Source organism: Silene latifolia, chromosome 9, assembly GCF_048544455.1.
Source record: "Silene latifolia isolate original U9 population chromosome 9, ASM4854445v1, whole genome shotgun sequence".
Lineage (NCBI taxonomy): Eukaryota > Viridiplantae > Streptophyta > Magnoliopsida > Caryophyllales > Caryophyllaceae > Silene > Silene latifolia.
In genome coordinates, this window is record NC_133534.1 from 213,804,949 (window position 1) to 213,820,015 (window position 15,067).

The 15,067-nt window shown below is 40.7% G+C and overlaps 1 non-coding gene across 1 annotated transcript; it reads left to right on the forward strand.

Annotated features, from left to right (window-relative positions):
• The first annotated feature begins 4,162 nt into the window (after positions 1–4,162).
• LOC141603011 (small nucleolar RNA R71) lies at positions 4,163–4,269 on the forward strand. Its single transcript, XR_012524911.1, has one exon. It is a non-coding gene; the product is annotated as a small nucleolar RNA R71 (small nucleolar RNA).
• The last annotated feature ends 10,798 nt before the right edge of the window (positions 4,270–15,067 follow it).

Here is a 15,067-nt window from a genome sequence, read left to right on the forward strand (position 1 = left end):
ATACTTGGTGTCAAGAGGGTTATGGGTAACCCACTTGTACTTGTATATCATAGTATTAATATCAATGAGATGACCACCCTCTTTCGCCTCATACTTGTTATCTTTGTTGAAGTTTGGATCAAAGTATTTAGCTAGGATAGTGACTAGGCCTCCATTCACAATAACGGTGGTGCCTTTCTTCCCACAATCAATATTTAACCATCTATCCACCAAGAGCCTTAGAGAGTTAAAAGGCTTGGTGAATTCCCTTCCAACGTTCAAAGCCGACTCAAGAAAAACAAAATCGAGTTTGGTGAAATGGTTGGTGTCTTTTCTCGCAATGATGGTGTTACCTATGACCTTGTGCCACACTCTAATGCCGGATGGTGGACTAATAGAGCACGACTAGCATGAAAGTCTTCAAATTTCCTTCCGGAAATCGCCTCCCAAAGAGGGTCGGGGTCATACTTGCCAACATTCTTAAAATAACTCGGTGAATCACTAAGACCCAAAGCTTTACCCATTTCCTCAAAGGAGATGCGCCTACTAACATTAGCTAGACAAAACTCGATGGTCTCCATGGTCTCGACCTTGTTAACTTTCAAAGAACTCAAAAATTCTAAGGTAAGGGAGGGGTATGTCAATTCTTTTGATTCAAACAATTTCTCCAACCCCATGGCTTTGAAAAACGCTCTAGTTTGCTCAAGGACACCCAACTTTTCTAAGGTATCTTCATAAATAAACTTGGTGGATAGAAATGATTTCCTAGCAAACTTGGGAAAAGTGTCCCTATGGGATTTGGAAATGAAAATTACCTCCGGATAGTTCGAAAGTTGAGCAATTTCCGGAGTAGAGGATGTTGTTGCATCCATGGGAGGTTGTTGTTGTTGCACTTCCAAGTTTGGGTTTGCTACCACCATAGCTAATGCTTTCTTTGCTTGAAGAGTCTTTTGTCTTGATGAGAGTGCCTTTGCCTTTGGTGCCTTTGCCTTTGTTGCCTTTGTTGCTCCCTTAGTCCTTTCCATTGACGAATAAACCAAGAAAAGAGTGAAAAATCTTCAATTTCTAGTGCACCCAAATCGATTTAAAGATGAAAGGCTTTGCCTTTATGAATTCAAAAATCGACTCAAAGGTTGAAGATTTTGTGCTTGGTTTTGATTTTTGTTGACAGAGGAGTGATTGATTTGTTGTAAAAAGGATGTTTTGATTTGATTTTGGTGAATGTTGTTGAGGAATCTTGTTTTTGTGATGGAGAGGATGAGGGTTTTTAGGGTTATGAGTAGTGTTATGAATGAAGGAATGAAGAATTGAATGTGGGAGGGGGTTTATAAAACCCGAAAAATTTGAACCGCAGGGGCAAGACGGGCGGATTCTGCTCGGGACGCCCGGATTTGGCCTGTTCTGGGTTGGGAAAAACTCGCCTAAAGACGGGCGTCTTTCAGTGAAGACGCTCGGATTTGCAAACACGGGACGGGCGTCTTCTACAGAAGATGGGCGGATTCCTTCACATGGATTTTTCTTGTTTTCCTCAGCTAAGAAGACGGGCGTCTTCTTTTCAGGACGGGCGGATTTCTGAAGACGGGCGGATTCGAATGCAGGACGCCCGGATTCGCTTACAGTCAAAAATATTTCAAAAGTTCAGCTCAGAGGGACGTGCGTCTTCTACCCAATATGCCCGGATTTCCTGAAGACGGACGGATTCTCCTGAATCCGCTCGGATTCGACCCCTTTGTACCAGGATTCAGTTCCATCCGTGTACTTTGCCAATCCCTTACCATTTTTCCATTCTTCTTCATATCTCGTGTTCTTCATTGTGGGGGCACTACTAAGGCATGGATAGCCTAGGCAATTGTCATCCCCACACTAAGCTAAAGCACTACACATTAATTGAAATTATTAGTCCCTCCCTCACTTCTCTCAAACATGATAATTATCTTGATCAAAGTATAAAAATCCAAAAATAACAAAAATGCAATATAAGAATTGAAATGCAAGTTAGGGAGTTAGAAATATTTACAAATGGTGGTTTAGGGAGGACTCCACCAAACTCTCATTCTTGATGAGATGTCAAGGGGGCATGTTCAAGGTGTTGTTGATGTTGCTCAACACCTGGAAAAAGTAATCAAAAGCTTGTTCATTATCATGATAGAGGTCTTCAATAGACCTTGGCCCTTGTTGTCGGTCTTGATCGATGGAATTACCAATGTAGGGATTAAAAATCCCTTCAAATTCGTCGTCCCAAAGACCACATACTTCATTAAGTTGATCATTGAAAATCTCTTGATTTGATGGAGACAACTTTCCCATTTCCTTTTCTTGGCCAATAAGGCCATCTTCTTCATTGCTTGTCTTTGATGAGCTTTGCAAGCTCTCTTTGTCACAATTCACTTGCTCTTTGAATGGAGTATCTTCAATTTTCTTCTTCCATTGGAGTTCCGACTTCTTCCTTTCATCCTTCCGACTATAATGATCGATCATAAAACACGGTTCTTGTAAACGGGGAGCTCTCATAGTCTTGTCAAGATTAAAAGTGATACTCTCATCTCCCACTTCTAGAGTGAGCTCACCATGTTTCACATCAATCACCGCACCCGCGGTGTGTAAGAAGGGTCTTCCTAGAATGATTGGAATGTTGGAATCTTCCTCCATATCAACAATGACAAAGTCCACCGGGATGAAAAACTTCCCAATTCGTACGGGGACATCTTCCCTTATCCCTAATGGTGTCTTCGTCGATCTATCGGCCATTTGGAGTGTGATATTGGTGCATTTAAGTTCTCCCTTCCCCAACCTTTTACTCACCGAGTACGGCATAACACTCACACTAGCCCCTAGATCACATAAGGCTTTGTTGATCGTGGTGTTGCCAATGGTACACGGAATTGAGAAGCTTCCCGGATCCTTTAGTTTCGGAGGTGAACTCCCTTGAAGTATTGCACTACTCACCTTAGTGAAGGCGATAGTCTCAAGTTTCCGGATCGACTTCTTCTTTGTGAGGATGTCTTTCATGTATTTCGCATAGGCCAGCACGTGATTGATTAATTCCGTGAAAGGAATTGAGACTTCCAAATTCTTCACAATTTCCATAAACTTTCCAAGTTGGTCATCAAATTTGGGCTTGGCTTGACGACTTGGAAAAGGAAGTCTAATCACAATGGGCTCCTTCTCCTTGACATTGTCTTCATTTTTCTTTGAAACTTCTTCTTTTGATGATTCTCCATCTTTGGAGTTTTGCACAATTTCTTCCTTATCACTAGCTTCCACAACTTCATCCTCAACTTTCTTCTTCGGTGCTTCATACCTTGTACCACTTCTCAAGTGAATGGCACTAACCGTTTCATATCTTGGGGGATTACTTTGAGGTGGTAATTGCCCCTTTTGTCTTTGTGAGCTTGAAGATGCTAGTTGAGTCAATTGGGTTTCCAACATCTTGGTGTGAGCTAGAATGTTGTTAATGGTGGTTTCCTGTTCTTGACTATCTTTTTGCATTTGAGTGAAAAATTCTTGTTGATTCTTTTGCATTTGGAGGACCGCTTTTTGAACATCAAAACCTTGGTTATTTTGGTGATTGTATGGATTTTGGTTTTGGTAACCTTGGTTTTGGTTGTAAAAGGGTCTTTGATTTTGGTTTCTCATGGGAGGTGGGGTATATGTTGTTTGAGGGTTTTGAACATTTTGGCTTTTGTATGAGAGATTTGGATGGAATTTGGTGTTTTCATTGTAATAATTGGAATAAGGGGTACCACTCTTGTATGCTTGGAAAGCATTCACTTGTTCATTTGTTCCACTACATTCACTTTGGTCATGTCCCAAAGTTCCACAATTCTCACATATCCCACTTGGGATTGATGAGGATGCCGTCATGGCATTAACATGATGCTTTGGTGATTTTGAGGCTTCTTCAAGTCTAGCCATAGCTTGTTCAAACATCAAATTGATTGTGTCAATGTGAGCACTAAGTTGAGCACCCAATTGAGTAACAGAGTCCACTTCATGCCTTCCTCCTCTAGTAGCCTTGCGAGGTCTACTATATTGTGAGTTATGGACCGCCATTTCCTCAATCTTGTTCCATGTTTGATTGTCATCAACTTCGGTGAACATTTCATTTGATCCCATGTTGAGAATGTTCCTTGAATCTTCATATAGACCGTTCCAAAATTGTTGTACCAAGAACCACTCGCTAAGTCCATGGTGAGGACATGAGCGGCAAATTCCCTTAAACCGCTCCCAAGCTTCATACAAAGATTCTTCTTCCCTTTGCTTAAAACCCGTAATTTGAGCTCTTAGCATGTTAGTCTTTTCCGGTCGGTAGAACTTTTTGTAGAAAGCTAGAGCCAACTTCTTCCAAGAATCTATTCCGAGAGTGGCCTTATCAAGGCCCTTCGACCATTGTTTCGCGGTGCCGATTAGAGAAAAAGGAAATAAGACCCATCGAATTTCGTCTTGAGTCACACCGGTTTGAGAAATCGCATCACAATAGTCACAAAAGGTTTCCATATGAGAATGAGGGTCTTCACTAGGCATCCCCCCAAATTGGCTCCTTTCGACTAATTGGATAAAGGCGGATTTGGCAATAAAATTTCCGGTCAAATGTTGTGGTGTGGGAGTACCATTTGGTAGGTTCTCCTCGGTGGGTACGGAATGTGATGAAAATTTAAGCATTGTAGGTTGATTTTGTGGGGTATTTTGTGTTGGGTTCTCCTCACCTTCTCTTGCAAAAGGGTTGATGAACTCAATAGTTGGTTGAATATCCACAACCTCACTAATACCTCTCAAATTCCTCCTAGCAAATCTCCTATTGTTTGTCAAGGTTCTTTCAATTTCACGATCAAAAGGTAACCAATCACCTTGTGACCTTCTAGACATGCAAAATATCAAACAACTCGAAAACAATTAGAACAAACCTTGAGGAGTTTTACTTCCCCAAGGCAAAGAAAGACACAACTAATAACAATATAAGAAAATCTAAATCAAGTTAACACCGACCCCGGCAACGACGCCATTTTTGATCGGTCCGTTTCGTGTTCACAATTGAATTGATGTTTTCGTTGGGTCACGTCCGAATCAAAACACAATTTATAGCTTCACAAACAACTCTACAATTAGTAAAGAGGCAAGTAAAGGTCGGATCCCAAGGGACGGGAATTGAGATGAGATTTCTATTGAAACTAGTGGTGTCTTAGGGGTGTCACAATTTGGGTTGATGTAGAAGGTCACTAACTAAATAGCAATGAAAATAAATAAGCAAGATGAATTAAAAGGGTTGTAAACAATTGATAAAAAGCACTAGGGTGTCATGGGGTCATAGGGGAATCATGGGAATTGATCATACAAACATGTTCTTAAATTATAAGCAAGCAATTATTGTTGTGATGGATTGAGTTGGGTTATATCTTACAATCCTAGGAAAGTTTGGGTCCCGGAGCCGAATCGATTAGAGTGTACAACACCTACAAGTCGACTTAACCTTCCCTACTCAACAACATGCATGGTCTAATGAGATTCGAGTTGGTTTACGTCTTACAAATCTCATTGAAAAGATAAGTGATGGGTAAAAAATGCAAGGATTCATAGGCTCACATTTCATCAAACATAACATGTGCATGAGTTGAGATCAAAACAAGCAAGCAAATAAACCATGAAAGCATATTAATTTAAGCATAAATCATTCCCCATGTTGGTTTCCCCTAATTACCCATTAACCCTAGCTAGGTCACTACTCACTCATTATCATGTTGATCATGCTAGCAAGGTTGTTAATCATACCAACAAAAGGAAACATGATGAATAAATGAAAGTAATGAACAATAATTAAAAAGGGATTAAGAGAATTATACCTACTAATGATTCCAATAATAAAGCAAAGAATAAAAGAAGTACTTGATGCTTGATTGAGAGGTTGTCAATCTCCAATAATAACCCAAATAATCTTCAATTACCCAAAATAAAGGATGAACAAAAGAGAGATTAAGGAAATAAAACTTGTATTAAAACTTCATTAATTGTTGATTACAATATTAAAGAGAGATTTGATTGATATTAACTACTCTAATAATTGATAAGAAGAACATGCTCTTCTAATTAGACTAATGGGGTATTTATAGTGGAAATTAGGTGGATGCATTAGGGTTAACTAAGGGCTAAACTAGTAATTACACTTTTTAGATTGAGCAGGGAGAAGCCGGTATTTTTCGAAGGAAGGGCTTCTTTCTTTGATGCATGATGACACGAATTCGTGCTGGGCTGGAATCCGGGCATATTGGTGTCGGGACGGGCGGATTGTAGCAGGAGAAGACGGGCGTCTTCGAGGGAATCCGGGCGGATTCTGGTGGCTGCTTACCCGGGCGTCTTTGAAGGAAGACGCACGGATTGTGCTGTGGAGGACGGGCGGATTCATGGCAATCCGCTCGGATTGTAGCTCAGCATCGTTTCTTCTTCTTTTCTTCCCTTTTCTTCATAAAATCCTTGGGGATTTCCTTGGGGATGCAAGGATCCTTTCTTCAACATTGCTCATCTACTATAATATGTACAAAAGCCTTCTAATCTTGTCTCTCCTTGATGCTTGGTCATTGAATTCAATCAATTTAGTCTCGTTTTGCCATGAAAATACAAGATTTGCACTCCTTTCCAACCAAGGGATCAAAATCTCAAAGAATATGTAAAACAAAGAACTAAAGACAATAAATGACCCAAATATGCACTAAAAAGCATGGGAACAAGGCTAATTCGGGGGCTAAATATGCGCTAATTATGGTCACATCAACAGTTAAGTGTGTTGCCGAATATGAGATATGATTGGAGTTGGAGAATGGTTGCATAGTTGTTGTCTTGGTTGTTTCTCGCGATTAGATTATCTTGATTATTCCGTGTAATATGTGGTGTTTTGGTGATCTAGTAAAGCGGTATTTAGGAAGTTTTCTTTTATCAAGGAAGTTGTAGTGAGTCAGTAGTTATGAGATTTTATAAGTTGTGATATTTAACGATGTGGTTGTGGTGTCTCGGATTGCGATCCGAGCACGGTACTCCGTGTTGCGATGCAGGCACTTTCGTGCTGCGGTGCAACTATTGGTGGCGGTGTTGCGATGCCGTCATCAGTTGTAGTGGAGTAGGTGAAGTACTTGTGAGATGAACTTTTGAAAGATTATGTCAGTCTAGTATAGGCATATAGATTGTTGTTCTGTTTACTGATATTTCCTGTAATTTTGGCTTGTGGGCTAGACTAGAGTATAATATGGAAGAGAGTTGCACATGTAGTCGATGTTGTCATAGTTACAGTGATACGTTGTTGAAGAAACATGGTTGTGGGACGTGGTTGGAACACTTTCGATCTTATGTTAGATGAGACTTTTGTTGACATAGCTGTGGCAAGTAATTAGTGGAACATGTGGGTACTGAGCTGGAAGTTGCGGTTGGTTCATAGTCTTTTATCGGAACAGTAAGTATGAATTGTTTGGGAGTTAGTATCATGTCATGTTTTGGACGAGTTTGATGACAATAAAAATGGAAATTTGAGGATCAAGTGGGTGCGTAACAATTTTGGGTCGTGAGTTAGGTGATAGGGATAGGTACGCGAATAGACAAGAATGTGGTTGTGCGGTAATGCGGGAGAGTTGTGGTAGTGGTTATGTTGAGGATTTTGTGGTATATTTTAGGTGATGTGCGGAATGATTAGGAGTATCGAATTAGGGAGAGAGAGAGAGAGAGAGAGAGAGAGCCCTGGGAACTGGGAATGGTTATCGGTGTTAAGGTTATAGTCGGTTATCAGTGACATGAGATGGTTATAAGGGGAAGGAATTGCTAAAGATCTAGTACTAGTTGGGTTACGAGGACATAACATTTATCTTAAGAGGAGTAGGATGCAACGAAGTGAGTTTGATGGTTATGCATACGGTGGTATATTTGGAAGTGTTGAGTCTTGATGTGGAATAAAGGATGGACTTGTGGTTGATGTTATAAAAGGTAAAGGTTATGCTTGTAGTAGTATGTATTTTATGTGTATGGTTATGGAGTAAGGTTGTAGGTTAGTATTGTTACGATAGTGTTGACAGTTTTGGGTGGTGCCGTTTATGAGTCTGAGTAAACTTCGAGGACGAAGTTCATTTTAAGGGTGGTAGAATGTAACAACTCGCTTAGTGGATTGTGTTGGTATTGGATTTGCTAGTGAGCGGTATGGAAGTAAGACAAAGTTGGCGGCGCTAGTGTTGTTGTTATTCGATAATACTATGAAGTTAAGAGGGCTATTATATCGTTGATGCTATGTTGTGAACTGTGTTGTTAAGGTAGGTGTTGTTGGGTCAGTTATTTTCAAGGTTGAAGTATGAGAGTTGAGTGGCATTGGTTAGTGGAGTGGTTTGTTAGCATGCTATATAGGATGAGTGTGAACTTCGAGGACGAAGTTCGTTTTAAGGAGTGAAGACTGTAATACCACGGTTAGCTAGCCCTATTTGGCCGAGTAGTATGTCATGTGTTGTCTGGTCAGGTTACTGTCCAGGAACACTCGACCGAGTAAACGGTCTGACGGGATTAATTCCGCGGTTTGATTAAGGGTGATTAAATATTATATAAATCGTGTTTAACAGTTTCTATTCATTTTACCAAAACCTAAACTACGTTCTTCACTCCTCTAATCATCCTTAATCACTCTCAAGGCAATTGATCGTTCGTGAGTCTTTCGTTCCTCTCTTTCGCATCAATTTCGTCGGCAAATCACTAGTATTATGTCTTTTGATTAGATTTGTCTTTTAGGGTTTTGCCCTAATGATTAGATTTGGGGAAAAAGTAGATTAACATGTTTCTGATTAGAATTGTTGTGATTGTTATTAGGTGAAGGATTTGTAGAGGAAAAATTATAGCTTCCGCTGTGTGTTTGTGATTCAGATTCGTGATAAGGTAGGGTTTCCCTAATCAGTTGTCTGTTTAATTCATTTAAGATGATTTATTGTGGTATTGGCTTAATTAGTATCGTTGTTGGCATTGTCTTTCTTAATTGTTGGAATCATGGTGGATTGGCTATGGTTGAGAGGTGCGTCCTTGGCCGTGTGGAGTCATTTTCGGGAATGGATTCACGCCCTGATTCGCCCCTTGTGTTTCCTATCACAAAGGGGGATGTGCACATTAATGGACATCGGTTGTTGCTCGTTGCGATGAGCGGGGCTTACCACTGGCGGTAAGGATTACCTGGTGCGATGGGTAATCTGGCAGGGCTACACACTTAAGTGCGTAACCGGATATGAGATATGATTGGAGTTAGAGAATGGTTTTATAGTTGTTGTCTTGGTTGTTTCTCGCGGTTAGCTTATCTTGATTATTCAGTGGACTGACCCCGTTGTGTTTTGTAAAACTATGATGATCCATTTGGGGATGGTGAGTAGATTGTGACAGGTGATGATCAAATTTAGCTGCGGGGACGAGGATGGGATGTCGTCACTTTGAGTCTAGCTTCCTCTGTCACGAGTTTAGATACCTTGTTGATGTGACTCCTACTTACGCACATTTAGTCCCCTAACTAGCCTAGTTTCAATGCTTTTTAGTATGTATTAGGGTCGTTTCTTGTCTTTAGCCTCCTTCTATGCATATTCAAGGAGGTTTGGTGTCCTTTGTAGGAGAAGAGCTTTAACCTTGCCTTAATGGAGTAAAGCGGAGCTAAATTGATGATATCCAACGACCAAGCATCAAAGAGGAGATTAATACCAAAGACATAAGTCAATAAAGTCAAGAAAAAGGGCAATGATGAAGACCCCCACGACCCCTCAATGGTCCCCACAGATCTTGAGGCAGTCAAAGAAGGAGAAGCCATGCTGGGTCACAATCCGAGCGGCTCAAGCTTAAGTCGGGCGACTCAGTGAGCAAGCCGGGCGTCCCGGGCATAAGTCGAGCGTCTCCCCCTGCAGTTCAAATGTCCAAACAAAGGGGAAGACGGGGGATCCTCCTGAGACTTGCAAGGCTCTAACCTCCTTTTAAAAGGGTCTAATCGTCATTTAAGCCCTTAGCTAACCTAACCCTTGTACTACAATAAATACCTCTCTTGTAATAATCAAAGGATTAAACCCTCTTAGTGGAGGCAAATCTTTCATAGATTAGATTAGGAGTAGATTAGAATAGATTAATCTCAATCATTCCACAAAATTACACTTTAATCTTTCCTTAATTATTGTTCAAGATTTCTTATTGGTAATTTAAGACTATTGGGTTATTATTAGAGAATTGACAACTCTTCATCAATGAATCAAGTTTTCTTCTATTATTCTTTGCTTATTATTTGGATCATCCTTAAGTTGGTATAATCTCTTTTACCCTTTTGCTTAATTAATTATTGCTTTACTTATTCACCATGTTTAACCTTATTAATATGATTGACACCCTTATTAGCATGTTTACCATGACCATGAGTGAGTAGTCTTCTAGCTAGGGTTAATGGGGGATTAGGGGAACTATAACATGGGGGTAGATTCATACTTAATCTAATATGTTATCATAAGATTGGTTGCTTGTTGAAGTGTTAACCTATGCACATGTTATGTTTGATAAAATGCTTGACTATGAAACCTCGCATTTATACATCTCTTATCTATTCAACAAGAGTTGTAAGATATAAACTAACTCGAGTCTTGTTAGACCATGCATAGAAGTGAATAGGAAGAAAGTAAGTCGACTTGTAGGTGTTGTACAGTCTTGACCGACTCGGCTCCGGGACCCAAATCTTCCTAGGAATTGTAAGACATAAACTAACTCGATTCCACTACAACAATAATTTCTTGCAACTATGTAAACACGTTTGTATGATCTCCACCATGAATCCCCTTTAAAGCCATGACACCCTAGTATTGTTTATTATTTGTTTACACCCTTATTTCCATTTACTTGTCTTGCTTATATTTCCTTGTTGTAGCTTAGAACACAACTTCAACCCAAATCAATTGAGATACTAGCATAAATTCAGATAAATAGACTTAGAACCCAAAGCACACCGTCCCGTGGATCAACCTCGACTTAACCACTAACTAGTTGTTTGTTGAGATTATAAATGTGTTTGATGAATTAACGACAACATCAAAATGGCGCCGTTGCTGGGGACGGTGTTTTGTGATTAAGTTCTTGTTTGTTTGTCTATTTTAATTTTGCTTTAACCTTGAGGAACTTGTCTCTCAAGGTCATTTTTACCGTTTTATTGTAGTTTCCATGTTTGTAGTTGTATCTTTGTCTTGCCTATGATGATGACCCAAGACATGGTACATGGAGTTTATGGATCTTTTGAGTATGACTATGGGTATGGGTAGTTTGAGGAGCAAGTCAACACAAACCTACCTAACTAATGATTCAATGAAAATCCTAACTACTACCTCAAATTTTCTCACCAAAATCACCACTCCCAATATCCAACAACAATCACCTTCCAAATACCCACTTTACTACCAATTCCAAATGCCACAATACAACCACTCTCACACCCACCCACAACAAGAAGATGAGCCCAACTTTAACATTCAAAATATGGTTCTCCAATTGATGGAAGACAAACAAAATTTCTTCACACAAATGCTAGAAGAGAGCCAAAATAGAAACAATGTTCTTCAAAGCATTGTTACCTAAAGTGAGGTGTTGGAAATTCAAATTTCCCAAATCAAGGTAACACAATCAACCACTCCTCACGAATTCATAATCATTGACCATGGATGTGAATTTGAGGTAATGACCTTTGATGAAGAAGATGTGAAGTGGGAAGGGCCAATCTCCTTGAGCTCTTGTGAGTATGAAAGTGCGGTATTTGATGAAGAAAATATGAGATTGAGTAAGCCAAGTACTCTTAGCCTTTGTGTGTATGAGGGTGTGTCATTTTATGTGGACATTAAGGTGTTGGAGAAAGATTTAATGAAGAGGAGTGAAGCCCCTATCTATGATTCGTATCGAGATAGAAATGATGACAAGCCAATGGAAGAAGCTTATGCGGAATATGTGTCTTGTAAGGACTTATGGAATGAAGAAGAGGAATGGAGTTGTGAGATTTCCTCACTTGAGGAGCCCATCCTTGAGAAGTTTGAGGTATGCTTCCATGGAGAAGATGAATGTCTCTTTCCTATTGACTATGAAGACCTTTTCGCACCCACCGTGGAACCTATGATTGTTGGAGATGATATGCTAAACCTTCTCCAAGTGGTCAAATTGTCGTATAAAAGGCACTTGGTGGAAAAGCTCAAGAACAAAGTTATGAATGAGCTTACTTGTGGAGACTTGGCACCCACTATCTCAATTCCTAAGCTATCCCGTCATCAATGCTATGAGAATTCTCCTTCTATTCTTAAAGGATTGATAAATCCAAATGCTATCATCATCTCCATATTTGAGGGGGACGGAAGAGAATGGAAGCCTCCCGATAAGAATTCTAAGTTTGCTAGTTACAAAAATCGAGAAGGCCATCATGACAAAGCAAAGGAGAAAAGGAAAAAGTTTAACGGGAGGCTCTTCATGAATTGGCCATACTCTATCTTGAAATGGTTCACAACCTACTCACGCTTACTTGAGGACCATTCACAAGCTTTTGATAAACTATTGAGAGCATTAAGCCCCATGGATAATGGAATTTGCCATTTGACTTAGTTTGTGGAGTCATACCTCAAACCACCGTTTGTAATATATTCTTTCCAATCTCCACATTGTACCATAATTTTTGCATTGTGTATATATCCTTTAGTCCTTACTTAAGAGAAGTGAGGGAGAGTTATCATCTACTCTTTGAGCCATTTTTTAGGGAAAGAAAAGATAAGAAGGAATCACAAAAGGGTGCAAGGGAATGGCTTAACTCAAAGCCTCAAAATCCACGTTTATAGACTAGGACGCCCGTCCCGAGAGCAAGACGCTCGGCCCGAACCTGGAAGAAATGAAGAAGAGCTTGTTGAACTAAAATCCGCCCGAGTTATGCCTAAGATGTGCGGCTTAATATCTGAGTCGCCCGGATTTTCATGAGGACGCTCAACCTAAGCTCCAACTCAAGGCAAAAATTTCACTGGATGGGAATCTGCCGGGACTTTCATCAGGACGCCCGACCCAAACTATAAGTCGCTCGACCCGATGTCAAGTCGCCTGGGCCAGAACAGAAAAAATTGCAGGGCTTCTTCACTGGACGCCCAAACCCAGTCCTAGCCCGCTCGACTCAGCACCTTTTCTTAGATATAAACGCCCCTTACCATCCCTATTCCCTTATCTTATCAACATCATAACCACATCTCATCATCCACTTTACAATCTCCATAAAAAAAACACCATCACATTCATCAATCCAAGGTTTTTGAATCAAAGTCCCTACCAACCACATTAATCAAGAATGAATCTAAGGAGCAAAAGCAAGAAGGCCGTCGAGACTGCACCCAAACGCCACAAGGGTACTACTTTAACCGCCTCAAGGGAGGCAATGGGCCGAGAGAATGAGATGATACTGGAGGTTGAACAACTTGAGCATTTCTCGTAGGTATATTTTGTCAAGAATGAACACCGTCAACGATTTGAGCAATTGCTAGGTAAGGCCTATGAACACACTCAATTCATTGATCTTGAGGTGTTAGAAAACACTTCGTATAAGGCATTAAACGGAGGTATTATTCAATGGTTTGGGTCTTGAGAAGTTGTTCTATGCCCATGAGGACACTTATTTGAGCCTTACACTAGAGTTTTTATGTAGCCTCTGCGTTTCACTACTCGACAAAAGAATGTCGGTATGGAATTCCACCTTTGCAATACGGATCATAGAATCACCTTAGACCACTTTGCAAGGATCTTTGGTCTTGAGGTACCAAGGAGTGACACCGACAAGCCCTTCGACTTTATTGTTAACCACCTTTGGAGGGCTATTTCCGGGAGATAATTTAATTCTTACAAACAATGCTATACTTTTGCAATCCAACATCCGGTGATTAGAATTAGCGAACGGTTCCTGGCCGAAAATATAAATGGGAGGCTAGAACAAGATAAATGCACCCTTCTCGACTTAACTTCCTAGAGTCTTACTTGAATGTACAAGGGACGCGGCCTTACTACTTTAACACCCCCCTTGAGATGATTAGAAGGTATAATGACTTTGCAAAGGCAAATTCTCCAATGAAAACCTTTGTGATGGGAGGCCTAATAACAATTTTGGCCAATGAACTTTGCCCCAGGTTCAACTTTGATGGAAGATATGAAAAGCTCGAGGGGAGCACTTTGATTGATGAGCATACTATCTACTACCACCACCGGTGGTGTAGATACAATGGTGTCGGGAGTGTAGAGTGGTTCACTAAGGGGTGCACACTACTTGTTCTCATGGGATATAACATACCACCCAGCGAGCCCCGCTTGAGCAGATACTCACCAAGGCCAAGCTACCTCCTTCCCATCGACATCCTTGACCACCCACCACCGACGGAAGAAGTGCCTCACCGACCTCGTGAGTTGCCAGAATGGGGTGATGCACCACCATCTTACGTATCCATTCCACCCTACCCCACACCGCATGTGCCATTCTCTCCTCAAGATCCGGGAGCTCCATCCATGGGCGAATTGATGAATCTCATGCAAAATGTCGATCTTAGAGTGCACGATGGGAGGGTTGACAATTACTTGGCCCAATACCCCTCCTACTACAACATGGCTCAACAAGGGTACATCAACCCTAGAGACCCTCATCCATCTTGGGCGAAACCACATCTTTTGTTCCCTAACCATGGCAACCAAGAAGGAAACTTTGGCAACCAAAGTGGGGGATTCTATACCCAAGGAGGAGGATATGACCAAGGAGGAATTTAGCGGATAAGGAGGCCGTAATGACGATGATGATGACGAGTGAAGTGGCTAGCCACGCCAGCTCCATTTGTATGATACCTCTTCTCTCCCTCTCTTATGTATAGTTGCATACTTGATTAGTTTGCATTGTAATATACCTCACATGTCTCATATAGCTAGTTGCATATAGACTTGAATTCATGCGTAGTCACTAATGACCAAATCTATTCCTTTCTACACTAGAAATAGTGCTTAAATCGGTTTGGGGAGGTTTCACCATAGGTGACCTAAGCATTTAATTAGAAAATGCATCATTTAGTGTAGTTTAGATTGCATT